Below are 12,250 nucleotides of genomic sequence, written 5' to 3'. Positions count from 1 at the left end.
TGTCAGTAGTTCCTCTGTTTGCGCGAAAGCCGCACTGTGATTCTGGGAGAACATTTTCGGCGACACTAGATATTATTCTATTTAGGAGAATCCTAGCGAAGATTTTGCCTGCAATGGAGAGCAGCATGATTCCCCTGTAGTTTGAGCAGTCTGATTTCTCACCTTTGTTTTTGTACAGGGTGATGATGATGGCATCACGAAGGTCCCGAGGCAGCTTTCCTTGGTCCCAGCAGAGCTTGAAAAACTCATGCAGTTTAGCATGCAGAGTTTTGCCGCCAGCCTTCCAGACCTCTGGAGGGGATTCCATCCATACTTGCTGCTTTGCCACTTTTCAGTTGTTCAATTGCCTTATATGTCTCTTCCCGAGTGACGACCTCATCAAGCTCTAGCCTTAAGGGCTGTTGAGGGAGCTGGAGCAGGGTTGATTCTTGGACTGAGCGGTTGGCACTGAAAAGAGATTGGAAGTGTTCTGACCATCGGTTGAGGATGGAGATCTTGTCGCTGAGGAGAACTTTGCCATCTGAGCTGCGCAGCGGGCTTTGGACTTGGGGTGAGGGGCCGTACACAGCCTTTAGAACCTCATAAAAACCCCTGAAGTCACCAATGTCCGCGCTGAGCTGGGTTCGTTTGGCGAGGCTAGTCCACCACTCATTTTGGATCTCCCGGAGTTTGCGCTGAAGATGGCTGCATGTGCGACGGAAGGCTCGTTTCTTCTCTGGCCAGGACGGCTTTGCAAGGTGAGCCTGGTGGGCAGCTCGCTTCTTCGCCAGCAGCTCCTGGATTTCCTGGTTGTTTTCATCGAACCAGTCCTTGTTTTTCCTGGAGGAGAAGCCCAGTACCTCTTCAGTGGATTGCAGTATGGTAGTCTTCAGCTGATCCCAGAGGGTTTCAGGGGATGAGTCCATGAGGCGGATTGCATCCTCGAGCTTTGCTTTGAGGTTTGCCTGGAAGTTTCCTCTCACTTCGTCTGACTGCAAGATACTACCTGAGTCTTAATGTGGACAAAACGAAGGAGATAATTGTGAACTTCAGGAGGTCCAGAATCATCCAGTTTCCACTGCATATTAATAACTCTGTAGTGGAGAGAGTAAAGAGCACCAAGTTCCTTGGAATCCACTTAAGAAACAACCTATCCTGCACGTAAAACATCTCCTCAGAAAGGCACAACAACCGCACTTCCTGAGAAGAATGAGGTAGGTAAGGCTACCAGCCAACGTGCTGTCAACTTTCTGCAGGAGCGCCATTTAGAGCCTCCTGCCCATTGCATCACAGTGTGGCATGTTTGCTGTAGACCGTCAGATCAGAGGTCAAAATACACGACCATAAGAAGGACAGAAAGGATCACTGGGGTCTGCCTTCCCCTCATCATTGACATAATTTACTGGGATCGTTGATTAAAGAGGGCTCATAATTATTGAGGAACCCAACCACCCCGCATGTAGCTTCTTCCAGCTACTGCCCCTTCAGGAAAGAGATACAGGAGTATTAGAGCCAGAACCACTAGGCTGAGAAATAACTTCTTCCCACCATCGGTGACTCTGCTACCATATATACTCAAATAATAGCTGAATTTTTTTTTTGACCAATTTTTCATGTCAAATTTGGAGGCAAGGTTTAACTTTACACAGATCATATTTTTGAGGGGCTAATTCACACAAGATTTCCAAAAGTTTTGGGGACCATTATTTTGGATCAAATTTAGGGGGTAGTTACTACTTTTGACCGCAGTACGTATTGTGTTGTTCAAGGAGTCAGGAGTTTGGATGATTGGGCAAGTGGCCAAGACTGGGTAGTAAGTCCATGTTTGGGCCATTGGAAGCTCCGAAAGGTGGGCGGCCGGGGCTAGGAGAGAGGCTGTGACCAGGACATCAGAGTTCTGGTGTTTGGGCAGCCAGAGCGAGGGTCCATAGTTGGGGCATCAGGAGCTCAGTTGGCCAGGCAACCAAGGCAACCTAATGGTCAGGTCATTGGGAGCTCAATTGAACAGGCAGCCGAGGCTTCGCGCTTGGGGTATCAGGAGCTTGGATGGGCAGACGCTTGGGGCCAAAAAATAGGAGGGGCGACTTTTACATGGGTCGTATGGAAAACACGGTATTTTTTGGGCCAAAAGAGGGGGTATCAACTATTACATAAGATAAACTATTACATGAGTATATACAGTATTTACTTAACAATAACATTTATTTGCTATAATATTTGTACATACATACTCTGGATATGTATCATTTGTATGTGTGTTATGTCTGTATATGTGTTTTCAGTATTTTGTACCAAGGACGAGAAAATGTTGTTTTTTTTCCAGTTGTATTTGTAGAATTGGATGATAAACTTGAATATACTATACAATGGATGGAAAGGGTTTTCTATAATTCCTTGAGCCCTCTTTAGTCAGCACTCCCAGTGAATGTCATCTGTAGAGGAAAGGGAGACCCCAACTGTTTTCATGGTCCTGTGTACAGACTGCTGGTCTGATGCCTTGACCATGCAATAATGCAGCCAGACAGGACATGCTCAATTGTGCTCCTGTGAAAGGTTATTTCCCTTGAACCATTCAGATCTTTGGCAATTCATTCTCCCCCCAAATGTACTTTGACTGAGGATATGCTTGAGCCAAAGTGCACATTCATATCCTAAGGGAGCAAAAGAGTAGTTTTGCTGGAGGAACTCGAACATGTCAGATGCAGGCTGACTCATTGAGTTCTTCCAGGAACTTCTTTAATTTACTCCAGATTCCAGCATCTTCAGTTTTATGCCTCTTGTTCCAAGGGATATGACAAAGCTAATGTTGCTTTGTTCCGGGACCATTTCACTTGGTTTCCTTTTTCTTTAAATTCTAGCCTTTGCTCTTTTATAGATTTATGACAAACTAACCCTTAAATATCACCTTTTTTTTCTTCATGACATTTACTGCCTGTCTTGAATGATCTTTTCAGGTTTTCCAATGTTTAACATTTAATTAAATTGCATTTTAGTTAATTTAATCTGTTCTCATTCCATCCTCTTCAAGATTACTTCAAGTGCAGAATGGGGGAATTATCAAACTTTTCTGATGTATTTGTTTGAACACAGCAACAACTTTTGGAACTGTGTTAAATAGTGATTGTCCTCTCATTTTTTTTAGTGGGAGCAAAGCTTTTGGGAAACTTTGCTGATGTTTTCCATTCTATGTAAATAGCAAAATTCTAAATATTTTTTCAGCTTCTATCGTATTCGACTTCTGTCATGCCTGAGAATTAAAAACTTTCATTCATGAGGAGTAGGCTTACAACCTACATTGATCAAATTTATAGTTTGTAGAATTAAAACTTATGCAGGTTTCAGAAAAAAATGAATTCTGCCAGAGTGCTATCAATTTTGATATCCAGATGTTGTTCTCTGACCATTTTAACTTTTTGTTTTGATGGCTTAATCAATGTTGTATATTTAAATAGTCTGGACCATGAGGAAACTGACTAATACTGGAGTCCATCCATGACTAATTTATGATTTTATCTAAAATTGTCCTGTACATATATTTGACATGTATTGAAGGATTGTCGAACATTTGAATTCTGTTTTACTTGTTGTTTATTAGTTTATTTGGATATCCTTTCACACCATTATCCTTGTGTTAAGAGTATTTAACAATAAACAGAGCTATAGAAATAACATAATGCAGCCACAGCTAGATTTTAGGCATTTATTTTAAGGCTCATTTAAATCAGCCAATTAGACAATTTGTGTGTTAGCCTGTTATGGGGGAAATTGATTGGACATTTATTGCAAGTGCAAAGATTTCATGTTTTCTCATTTACACCTTAACTAATTGGTTAAATGATTGATGTAAATTAAAGAAAATATTGCCATAGTAACAGATAGTTAATTAGTGGTAGAGAGTATTTCCAATAGCTGTTGGACTGTAAAGACACCACTTTTGACAGAACAAATCAAGATTTGCTGAAGTGGTAAAACATTTTGGTTCAAAGTAGGGGTTCAATTCTGTGGAAGGGCTTTACATGGTTATTATGTTCATTTCACAGTGAACAACTAGATGCTGAAATTAGGAATAGAGTTTTGGGGCAATAATTAAAAGCTTTATGTTTCAACTCAAGGATTGTTACAATTTTCCCAGGTGGAAATGTACTTGGGGTTAACTGAAATGTTAAACCTGCAAAAGACATCAATCCCAAAATCCCACCAGATGGATAAAATGGTGCAAAGATACTGCAGATCTACAAGCATTTGAAACCTTCTAATGTATAATTAAGTTAAAGTATAGCAATTAGAAATGCTGATGAGGACTAATAGATATAGAGGGAGAAATAGATAAGAATCTTGGAATCATGAAACACACAAGTAGATCCTTTGAACCTTGGATTTGATGCCAACTACCAAACACCTATTTGCACCAATCCCATATTAATCATGTTTCCCAGGATAGGGGAATCTAGGACTAGAGGGCATGATTTCAGGATAAAAGTAAGATTTAAAACAGAGATGCGGAAATACATCTTTAGTTAGATGGCCATAAGTCTGTGGAACTTTTGCCACAGGTGTGGAAGAAAGGTTGTTGATTGTATTTAAGGCAGAGATTGGCAGGTATTTGATTAGTCAAGCTATCAAGAGTTATGGGGTGAAATCCAGGGATTGTGGCTGAGTAGGAGAAGGATCACCTCATGATTAGAATGGCGGAGCAGACTTAATGGGCCTGTCTTGGGTAAACTTATACCTCTCATTTTGTTTGTTTTAGATTGGTCACAGTGTTTGAGCTACCGAAAGAAAATAGACACACACCGAGAGCAGTTCAGTTTATGCAAATGTTTATTACAAATTCAAAAGCTGATTTCAAACTACAATATGCAAGCCCTTCCCAACTATACTTATCAACGCCTGGACTGGTCCCAACTGCCGAAGTGAGGCAACGACCGCACATTTGTAGTAGGTTGTCAGGGCGCCAGTAGCAGCTTCTCCACCTCCCCCGACCGGGATGTTGGCTGGACTCTAGAAGTTCTTCTTCTTGCTGAGAGATGTTGCCACCTCTCGGAAAGTCTCAAACTTCAGCAGCAGGACCATGGCTTATATTACCCAAAACTGCTTACCCAAGCACCTATTCCCAGCACAGTAAGAAAGATAAGCGAGCAAGCTAGCATGCCTAGGCTTCTATCGAATAATGTAATTTTCAGCTTATCACTTTGAATACAATGGTCTATTTTGCATCAAGGTTAGGCCTCTGACAGTCTGTGACCAAAACAAGCAGGAAGATTAAATGTTCTTGGTACACAGATGTCCTTTCGTCAGATAACTGCATCTCTGGCCCCTCGGTGGAATTTAGCTTATGTCTGCTGATTCTAAAAAACAAGCAGGTTCTCAGCCCTGCAGAAGCAAATGCTGCAAAAGTAAAAAAACACGATTTAAATCTTCCATTACAGGGCCCACTTCTGCTCTTAAATCTTGTGACCCTATTTTTGATCTCCCCACATTCCCATCAACCCCTTTCAGTTTCAACCACTACACTCACTCAGAGCAATTTACAGCAGGTATTAACCTACCAACCCACGTATCTTTAGGATGTGGGAGGAAACAAAGGGACCCAAAGAAAACCCACATGATCACAGGAAGAATGTGCAAACTCGACACAGACAGGACCAAGGGTTAAGATTGAACCCAGGTCATTGGAGCTGTAAGGCAGTGGCTCTATTACCCAGACCACTCTACTACCCACATACTTAACTGTTGGGCATCCACTATAATGGGATGGCATGGCATCATTCCTGATGACACCTCTTGATTACACGCCATCCTGAGTGCCTGTAGATCTAGCCTCTATGTTCTTAGGTTAAGGAGGAACAGAAAAAAATTCACCAAGATCTTCATTGAAATATTCCCTAGTGGAAATTTTGGGCTTGTTTTGCTTATGGATGAGGTCATATGGGGACCTTGGGTGAATCCTTGATGGGTGACCTAATTCAGGCTTGGCATAGAGTATACCACTTGGATAATAGAACTGAAGGAATGGTGTTAAACAGCAAAGTCTGTCGATGAATTAATTATAGTGCAATTCACAAAAGTGATGAAACTCAGCAGACCACATAGCATCCATAGAAAATAAAGGGATATAACCAATGTTTTAGGCTTGAGCCCTTTATCAAGGTATGAGTAAAAAAGGCAGACAGCCACCTGAATGAAAGGGCGGGGGAAGGAGAGATGGTGAGGGAAGAAGAGGCAAGGGTAGGATTACAGGCCAACAAGCAAGGGGGTCATCTGTAGCTAAAGGTAAAAGTTCCATTATTGTCACATAGTAATACATTTACAAGACCAGTGCTCTAACCACTGAGCTATCAGAGCCTGACAGGGCAGAAGAGAAAAAAAAACTGAGAAATGATTGGGTGCGGGGATAGCTCTCTAAGTGGAGAGGAAAGTGGGTGAGAAGATGGAGATCCCTTATGGAAGTGTAACCAATAGGCAAGTTGGAAAATTGTTGAAGAAAAAGCATTCTTAATGTAAAATGATCAAAGGATACCCACCTCGAGGAGGAGAGCAAAATGAACTGAATATATTTTAGGAAGAGCATTAACTTTGATCTCCATTCTTCCTTATGAAGAGAAAGCATCAAGCTCAATTAAGAAAGAACTGACAGCTGCAAGGTGGCACAAGAAGCCCTGGCAGGCTTAAGGAAAACCTTAAGATGTTCTGAGCGCATGTAAAGAACAGAAGGATGACTAGAGTGAGTGTAGTACCACTGAGGGATAAAGGGGATAAAGGTGTCGGGAGGCCAGGACATAGGAGAAGTCCTAAATGAATACTTTGCTACATTGTTAACCAGGGATAGGGATTTCAGAGGATGTGAGTTCAGTGTTAAACAGGCTAATGTGCTGGAACATATTGAAATTAAGAAAGAGGGTGGGGGATCTCCTTTAAAAAAAAATTGGATAAGTAAATCCCTGGACTAGCTATGATATACTCCAAGTCACTACAAGAACTAATGGAAGAGATTTCTGGGGAATAGGTGATATTTGCATCTTCCCTGGCCATAGGAAAGGTACCTGTGGATTGGAAAATGGCAAATGTGGTCCCTTGTTCAAGTAAGGTATGAGGGAGAACATAGGAACATAGGAAGTAGGAACAGGAGTAGGCCAAAAATGGCCCATCGAGCCTGCTCCGCCATTCAATATGATCATGGCTGATCTAATTTATGACCTAACTCCACCTACCTGCCTTCTCCCCATATCCCCTAATTCCTCTATCATGTAAAAATTTATCTAACCGAATTTTAAATATGTTTAATGAGGCAGCCTCAACCACTTCCTTGGTTAGAGAATTCCAAACATTCACTACTCTCTGGGAAAAACTATTTTTCCTCATCTCTGTCCCAAATCTACTCCCCCAAATCTTGAGACTGTGTCCTCTCGTTTTAGTTTCCCCGGCCAGCTCAAAGAACCTTCCTACATCTATCCTATCCATACCCTTCATAATCCTATATGTTTCTATAAGATCTCCTCTCATTCTTCTGAACTCGAGCGAATACAATCCTAGATGATTTAATCTTTCATCATAAGTCAACCCCTTCATCCCAGGGATCAACCTAGTAAACCTCCTCTGGACTGTCTCCAAAGCCAGTATATCCTTCCTCAAATATGGAGACCAGAACTGGACACAGTACTCCAGGTGCAGTCTCACCAGTACCTTATACAGTTGCAACATTACCTCCCTACTCCTGAATTCAATTCCTCTAGTGATGAAGGCCAACATTCCATTTGCCTTCTTAATAACCTGCTGCACCTGCAGCCTAACTTTTTGCGATTCAAACACAAGCACTCCCAAGTCCCTCTGCACAACAGCATGCTGTAGTTTTTCACCCTTTAAATAATATTCAGCTCTTTTATTTTTCTTGCCAAAGTGGATAACCTCACACTTACTAACATTGTATTCCATCTGCCAGACCTTTGCCCACTCATCCAGCTTAACTCTATCCCTCTGCAGACTCTCCATATCCTCATTACAATTTGCTCTTCCACTCAATTTGGTGTCATCCGCAAACTTGGCTACACCACATTTTGTCCCCTCCTCCAAGTCATCAATGTAAATAATGAACAGTTGTGGGCCTAACACTGACGCCTGCGGCACCCCACTTACCACTCTCTGCCAACCTGAAAAACTCCCATTTATCCCGACTCTCTGCCTCCTGTCAGACAACCAATTTTCAATCCAGGCCAATATACTTCCCCGGACTCCACTTTCCTGTAACTTATTGAGAAGTCTCTTGTGCGGCACCTTATCAAACGCTTTCTGGAAATCCAAATAGACAACATCAACCTGTTCCCCTCTATCCACCGCACCCATTATATCCTCAAAGAATCCTAACAAGTTGGTCAAACAAGATCTTCCCTTTCTAAAACCATGCTGCATCTGCCTGATTGAACCCTTACGTTCCAAAAGTTTCACTATTTCATCTTTAATGACAGCTTCAACCATTTTTCCAACTACAGACATCAAGCTAATTGGCCGATAATTTCCAGTCTTCTGCCTACATCCCTTCTTAAAAAGTGGCGTGACATTTGCTGTCTTCCAGTCTGCCGGGACCTGCCCAGAATCCAAGGAATTTTGGTATATGACCACCAATACATCAATAATCCTGCGAATTATAGGCCTGTGAATCTTGTGTCAGTAGTGGCAAATTATTGGAGAGGATTCTTAAGTACAGGATTTTTTATGAAAAGCCAGCATGGCTTTGCAGGTTGATTCATGAGCCTGATTGAGTTTTGCGAGGAGGTGACCAAAAAAAGTAATGAAGGTAAAGTTCCTGGTATCCAGATTTCAAGCAACTGCCAGCTTCAAGCAATGTTTAAAAAAAAAAGACTAAAATAAATCAAAAATAAAATAAATAAGAAGAAAATAATAGGTAAAAAATGCATAATTTTAAAATTGGTAATTCTCACCGTTAGTTCTCCAATCCGCCACTCGCGCCAGGCGACACCTGCAACCAGTTCCCATGTCATGACCAAGGTAAACAAACAGATATTCCATTTCACAGTAAATTATTTGGACAAATTTCTCCCTCCCCCCCCCCCCAATTGTTACCACAACAAAAGAAAAACAACTAGGTAGGTGTAAACATGTAGTGTTTTTCCTTAAGCAGAAGATAGAGATGTGTAAGAAATGGGAAGAAAAGGTGAAAATCATACAGTGCTTATGGATGAATTTAATGTTGGATCATCAACCATCAATGATATTAAGGCCCAGTTTCAGAAAAGTAACCAATTTTATATGAAGTCTGACATCGATAAAAGAGTTAAGTGACGTTGCATTCTTCGTACCTCCAAGATGGACTTCGTCGACCGGGCTCTTTTTGAATTGTTTAGTTTGAAAAGGTCAGAAGATAGTTGTATATCAGGACCCACGTTGCAAAAAAAGGTAAGTAATTCAATAAGGATATTAATGTAGAGGTTCAATTCTTTTTCAAATGGCTGGCAGAGCAGATTCAAGATTTGTCACAGTATCCATACATTAATGTTGTCTGGTGAACAGAAATCAGAGGATCATGAGGCAGTGGATATGTTTTAATTAGGCTTTATAAGAATAACTCTCAAGCAACCGGAAAATACACTTATACAGCATCTACAAATCTACATAGGTGCTATATGCCAGGGGTTTTACTATATATGGATTTTGGTAGGGTGCTTGAAAATGTCCTCCAGAAAGTCGTGAGGCATGGCAGAATGGAGTCTGAAATGGCTTGCTTTCAAAAGGCAGAGGATGGTAGTAGATGTAATTTATTTGGTCTGGGTCAGAGACTTGCAACATTCCACAGGCATCTATACTGAGGGATGGGTCAATAAGTCAGATGCATAGGTTGGAGGAGAGTGTAGAATGCTGTCTTTGGTTTCAACAGGATATAAACAGGATGCAGAGTTCAGTGGAGTAGTGGCAAATTGAGGTGAATCTGGATAAGTGTGAAGAGATGCACTTCGGAATGTCAAACCTGAAGGTGGAGTACATGGTAATGGCACTATACTTAACAGCGAGGAGAACAAAGGAATCTTGGGCTCCAAGATCATAGGTCCCTCAAGGTTGCCATGCAGGTTGATTGAGTAGTTAAAAAGGTGTTATGGTGTGCTGGTCTTCATTAGTCGGGGGGATTGAATTTGAGCTGTGAGGTAATGTTGCAGCTCAATAAAATTCTGGTTAGACCACACTTGGAATATATGTTCAGTTCTAAGCACCTCATTGCAATAAATATGTAGAAGGTTTAGAAATGATGCAGAGGAGATTTACCAGGATGTTGCATGAATTGGAGACATCTCATAAAAGTTGATAGAATTAGGGCTTTTCTCTTTGAGGTGGCATATAAGAGGTGACTTAATAGAGATTCATAGGATTATGAGAAGCATAGATATAGGGTTGACTGCCAACATTTTTTCACAGGGTGACAATAGCAAATAACTGAGGACATGTAGTGAGTGTAGGAAAGTTTAGGGGAGATATAAGATCTCATTATTTTTACACTGAGTGGTGGGTGCCTGGAATATATTATTGGTGCTGGTGGTGGAGGCTAGTACAATGGGGATATTTAAAAGGGTCCTGGATAGGCACATATGGGTATATGGTTGGGAAGATGAGGTTGTTGTGGAATAGGTTTACATAGGTCATCACAACATTGTGGGGCAAAGGGCCTGTACTGTGATATAATATTCCATTTTAATAATTTGTTCATGACAGGATTATGAAACAAACATGATAGAATCTTAATTAACATTAAAAAAAATAGCAGTAATAAAAAGAACAGTTTAATAAAAATCCCCAAATGATAAATAATGAATTCAGAAAAGTTCATGTAAAATATCCTTATTTGCCCTCTTTCTCAGCCTCACTGGTTGACTTTCCAGGGCAGGTATTGATTGTTAGCTAATTTAAAACTGTCACATGTGCAAGAATATTGAATTTACAAGCAATTCAGCCAAAAGTCAATTACAACCTGAAATTTCTTCAAATAATGAGCCTCACTACAATTTGTTGTCTTGCCCTATTACTGTCACAAATCACCAGTGCTGTAAAGTGATGCAAGTTAAGAATATTTTCTGTTAGATGCTATTGTATTTATTAGAAAAATTGGGTCACTTGTGGGGCACAAATTCCATTATCAGTTAACTTACCGTCTGCAGATTTCAATTTGATTTCTTTTCTCTGCACTGGTGAGTCATTACTGTATGGTTAAAAATCCATGGAAACAGATGGAGTGATGCAAGACATTGGTGAGACCACACTTGGAGTAATGCTTGCAGATCTGGTTGCCAAGCTGCAGAGAGGATGTTATTAAGCAGGTGCAGAAAAGATTCACGAGCATGTTGCTGGGACAGAGGGCCTCGAGTTATAAGGAGAGCCCGGGACTTTTATTTTCCCCCCCTGGAGCAGAGGAGACTGAAGGTCAACTTTATAGAAGGATTTAAAATCATGAGGGCTTAGAAAAAAAATGAATGGTCGCCGTCTTATTTTTATCCACAGCGTTAGATAGTCTAAAACTAGAGGACATAGATTTAAAGTGAGGGGAAAGATTTGAAAAAGATACGAGAGTCATCTTTTTGACATAGAGGACAGCGGGTACATGATACAAGCTGCGAAAGATCCTGTCGAGGTGAGTGCTTTTATGATGTTTGAAATGCATTTAGACAGGTACATGGATACAAAAGATTTAGAGAGCTGTGGTCCAAACACACCCAAATGGGATTTGGTGAGGTAGATAAATTGGTCAGCATGGACGAGTTGGGCCAAAGGGTCTATTGCCATGCCGCAAATCTCTCTGATTTTATGATTACAAATAACTTGTAGGTTAACTTTAAGCAATGAAATTTAATCATACAGCTACAGAAATTGTTGAAATAAATATGTGCATTTTGGTATACACATTAATAACATGAGCTTATGTTTTATTCTCACAGTATTAAGTTTATCAAAACATTGGTTCTGCTCACTTCAGAATCTGTCATAGTGTGATTTGACATTGAGTTAAACAAGAATTTTGCTTTTATAACCTGTTAACATAAAGCCAGATATAATTTGCAATCTTAGGAATATTTTTGAATTCTCCCAATACAAGGATTTATGCAGAGTCTGTCGTCTGTGTAACCCACTCAACTTGACATGGCATTATTTTAGTCAAATATTTCTCATTACTCTACAACACGATGCTAGGCCTGGGAAGGAATGAATAGAAAATAAATTTCTTAAGATTTCTCAGCAGAATTGGGCATGAAGAGTAACTAGAGTCGGAGAAGTA

At 40.6% G+C, this 12,250-nt stretch overlaps 1 protein-coding gene and 1 long non-coding RNA gene across 5 annotated transcripts in view; one reads left to right on the top strand and one right to left on the bottom strand.

Moving 5' to 3' along the window:
- clstn2a (calsyntenin 2a) overlaps positions 1–12,250 on the top strand; it is a 453,983-nt gene that overhangs the window by 394,224 nt on the left and 47,509 nt on the right. The window lies entirely within an intron of this gene.
- The window catches only part of LOC138742360 (uncharacterized), an 83,085-nt gene continuing 79,993 nt past the window's right edge, over positions 9,159–12,250 (bottom strand). The window contains exons 5-6 of the long non-coding RNA XR_011344102.1: positions 11,130–11,272; positions 9,159–9,493 (exon numbers count right to left, since the gene is read on the bottom strand). This is a non-coding gene — a long non-coding RNA (uncharacterized lncRNA). The remainder of the gene's footprint in view (positions 9,494–11,129; positions 11,273–12,250) is intronic.

The sequence above is a fragment of the Narcine bancroftii genome, chromosome 9 (assembly GCF_036971445.1).
Source record: "Narcine bancroftii isolate sNarBan1 chromosome 9, sNarBan1.hap1, whole genome shotgun sequence".
Classification (NCBI taxonomy): domain Eukaryota; kingdom Metazoa; phylum Chordata; class Chondrichthyes; order Torpediniformes; family Narcinidae; genus Narcine; species Narcine bancroftii.
This window is presented reverse-complemented; position numbering and strand designations above follow the sequence as displayed.